This window comes from Lathyrus oleraceus, chromosome 4, assembly GCF_024323335.1.
Source record: "Lathyrus oleraceus cultivar Zhongwan6 chromosome 4, CAAS_Psat_ZW6_1.0, whole genome shotgun sequence".
In the NCBI taxonomy this organism is placed as follows: Eukaryota; Viridiplantae; Streptophyta; class Magnoliopsida; order Fabales; family Fabaceae; genus Lathyrus; species Lathyrus oleraceus.
This window is the reverse complement of record NC_066582.1, coordinates 437,010,656-437,014,636: the sequence shown is the minus strand read 5'-3', so window position 1 is coordinate 437,014,636 and position 3,981 is coordinate 437,010,656. Positions and strand designations below refer to the sequence as shown.

The 3,981-nt window shown below is 33.2% G+C and overlaps 1 long non-coding RNA gene across 1 annotated transcript; it reads left to right on the top strand.

Annotated features, from left to right (window-relative positions):
* The first annotated feature begins 1,191 nt into the window (after window positions 1-1,191).
* LOC127075948 (uncharacterized) lies at window positions 1,192-2,617 on the top strand. Its single transcript, XR_007786725.1, has 2 exons — window positions 1,192-1,699; window positions 2,254-2,617. It is a non-coding gene; the product is annotated as an uncharacterized LOC127075948 (long non-coding RNA).
* Window positions 2,618-3,981: the final 1,364 nt, after the last annotated feature.

The window sequence follows — 3,981 nt, the reverse complement described above, 5'->3', positions numbered from 1 at the left end:
CTTATATGATTCAAAATTCACTAAAGTGTATGAACAAGTAAGAATGCTTTGAATAGCTAGGGACTATGCTTCATACGCAAAGTCACTCTAGAAAAGGGTAGAAGAAACTTCGTCTTATCATTCCTGGTTACTTAAGGCTCGTGGCATATGATATTTGTCATAACTGACAAGTTGTTGGAGAAGACTCCTCCTTGCTGCTCCTTGGGTTGATGTTGCTTTAGTGAAGAAGACTTGGAAATTTATTTGACTCGCATTGTATTAAAGTCTATGAATGAATATGAAGGCTTTTAATAGCTAGGGCATACACCCCGTACGCAAAGTCACTCTAGACAATGGTAGGAGAAACTCTGTCTCATCATTCCTCATTACTTAAGGCTCGTGGCATACAATTTTGATCACACTTGCCAAGTGTTGATACCTTTGTTGTGCTTGAGAAATAGTCCACTTTGTTGGCTATGCTTGACTGATGTTGACTTTGAAGTCTTGATCTTGCATTTGAACCTTAAGGTCTTGAGCTCCTGAGATTCAACACATCCAATATAGCTTGAGCACAATGGACTTGACATATCAAGTGATCAAGAGTATTTTGATCACTTGAATAGGCTTGAGGATAATACATCACAATACAAAGGATTTGGTTAACCAAAGTTTCCTTTGGTCAACACTAATCAGTGAGATTGAAATGATAGTTGAATCATGTACAAAATAAACCTATTGAATTAATCAATTAAATAAACTCAGACAATCTAATTAAATCCCTAAACTAAGGGAACATGTATAAAATCAGAAATTATAAGCCTTAAGGGCAAAATGGTCATATTCCAAAAATGGATTAATGGAAATAATAATCAAGATTATTCATAATTAATTAAAACTAATTAATCAGTTAGAAATGATACATGAATATATGATAAATAGAAATTATGCCAAGTTTAATAACTAGATCTAAAATTTCTAAAGATATAAATTAATCGATTAATTATCAATGATTTCTACTAATCACAACTAATTAATTAACCTCACAATTAACTAATTAAAACAATAATTAGCCTAAAATTACAACTAATCTATTAATCTAATAATCATGATTAAATATATTAAGAAATAATCCAGAAATTGATTAATAACAAATAATTGTGATTTAACTAATTAAACAAAGATTAATTTAGATTGAGGGATGGGTGCTGACAATTGAAGGAGGCGTGCAATAGAGCAAACCTCGTTTGGGCCTTAGGCCCAAGCTAAATCCAATGCACAACACCAAAAAAAATGTCCATCAGCATGAAACAAAGGATCAAACGCTTATGCTCATAAGTTGAAGCAAAAAGATTGAAAGCGCTTCTCAAACAAATTCCAAGTCAATATCGCGTTTCTTCTTCATCGTGCTTCCATTGTTCAACATTCAGCATCGCTTTTCAGCGTTCCACATCCAGCATCATGTTTCATCGTTCAACAAGCTCACATATTCACGTTCATCATTCGACAACATTGCTCATCAAGAACGCGCTTTCAACCATAAACATCTCAAATTCATTGATTCAAAGCTTCGTCAACCGCGCATTCAATTAACCACATTCCTAATTGCGTCTAACCCCAACAAATTTGACTGAAACTGAAACAAAATCGCAACGCAAAGTTGAGACAAACGCAGATTGGAGCAACAAAAACTCACCAGATTCGACACGGTGGCAAAAATCAGGTATCAATCTTCTTCATCTCTGACTTCTTCACTTTTTGTTGCGTTGTCGTTTGCTCTCTGCACGAATTGCGAGGTTCTGAGTGTGAGAGTTGCGAGTTGCTTGATTGATTGAATCATGATGTTTGTGTTCTATGTGATTTGTTCGTTTGTGTGCTTTGAACGCGTGAAGAATGCTAAGATTCGATTTGTGTATGAATGAGAGAAGAAGAATTTGGATATGTGAAGAAAGATTTTTGTGCCTCTTTGATGAATGATTGAAGCCTTTGTTTTGTGAGTGCAGAATTTCATTTATAGAGATTTGAATTCATTTATGAAATTCACCTCCAAATTCACATGAAAATCATGGTAGTTGCAAATGAATAAAATGGTTAGAGTTAGTTATTGACTTAAATTCAGTTAGTTAATTAGGTGTGAACTTCAAATTAATGCATTTGGTTTTGATTTGATTTTGTATTAGTGCTTGAATACTTACAGTGGGACTTTGAAATCTGACTTGCTATAAGGTTATAAGGTTAAGACTTTGTTAATTGTTCATTAGAGTGAGTTATTTGCAGGTTGGAGGTTATCGTGAGTTTGAACTCGTTAGTTTGTAAATGGTATGCTAATTGGTTCAAAGTGGATCAATTGAAAGTAGTTTTGTTAATTGGCTTTTGATTTGTGTAGGGTATGCTAATTGGAGTTGAATTTTGTAGGGATATCAATGGGGAATTTGGCTAAGTCAACGAATACTTCAAAATTGTATTTGGAAGGCTCTTGTTGAAATTTAATTGCTTTCTTAAAATTGAAGTTAACTGATGCAAGTGTTTTGCAGGGTGTAATGAAAAAATTGCTTGTGAAGTCATGCTTGCATTGACACACATCTATTTGTAAAATATCCTTTAAATTGCTTTGAATGAAATTGGAATTAGTTGTGTACTAGTTTGTGTTAAATGGACTTTGATTTATAGCTCTAGTAATTAATTTGTAATCAAAGATTGGTTGGAAATGAATTAGGAAAAGAATCCTATGGCAAGCCAATGGATTATGGTTATTAAAAATTAAATAGAATTAATGAAAGGTTTTGGAGGTTGGATGTGGAAGTTAATTTGGACTTGGTGTTGAAGATTGGTTTGAATAAGAGTTTTTTAATAATGGATTTATGTGTCAATGAACACAAATTTGAAATAGATTTGAAGATTATTTTGAAATGGTTTTGTAAAATGCTTTTAAAGGTCAATGGAAATGGATTTAAATGTTAATGATTGAAATGGGTTTAAATGGTTTTGAGATGTCAATGGAAATGGTTTCAAAGTGTTTAAAATGGTTTTGAAAAGTAATGTTGAAATTGGGTTTGAAAGTCATTTGGAATGGATTTAAATGTCTAGCTTGAATGGCTTTGAAATGTTAATGTCAAATGGTTTTGAGAAGTTAATGAAAAGATTTAAAAAGAGAAGGTTAAGATGGGTTAAAAGTCATGTTGCAAATCGTTTCCTAATATTAACTTAGAATACTTTTGGAAGACAATTAAGATGAGTTGAAAGTTAATTTGAAAAATGGATTTAAAAAGAATAGTTTGTAATTGAATGGTTTACTGAAAAATAAGATAAAAAGAATGAACACAAGTTTAGGTCCAAAGGTTAGTAACAAAATGGAATGACTTGGCTTGTTAAACCATGCAATGACTCGGACAAAATAAGATGAGCATGGGCTTGAAGATAACTTATGGATAATGGTTGACTTTGGTCAACTTGTTGACCAAAAAGTCACAGCTGACCAAAGTCAACAGTGGATTAAGAACTAGGGTTTTCACATGATTGCAAGCAAGACATGATTGACATGAAACAAAGACTAGTGTTTAATCCCCAATGAATCAAAATATATGGATCAGTGCTTCTACCGATACCAAGAGACATAGACAATGTTTGGCTCAAATGTCATATCCACCATGTACACATGTAGATGGTGGACGATGCATGATATGATAGTTAACCTTCTTTCCTTGATGAATTAGGGTTTTTCATGGTCACCAAGTAAAGAGTAAAACCACAAGGCATCTTAGGATCACACCTTCCCTTATTAGGGTTTCAGATACATAGATAAAAGCTCATGAGGTCAAAGGGTGGTAAAATCAAGAATTAGGGTTTGAATGCATAAATGAGTGCCATGATTGTAACCTTCCTGGACCAAGGTCTAAAAGGGAATGAAACTAGGGTTTCCCCTCATATGATGAGCAAAACTCCAATACTCAAGCAAAACCCTAGATTTAATTAACCACAAGCTTTGAATCTATGATGCTTATATTA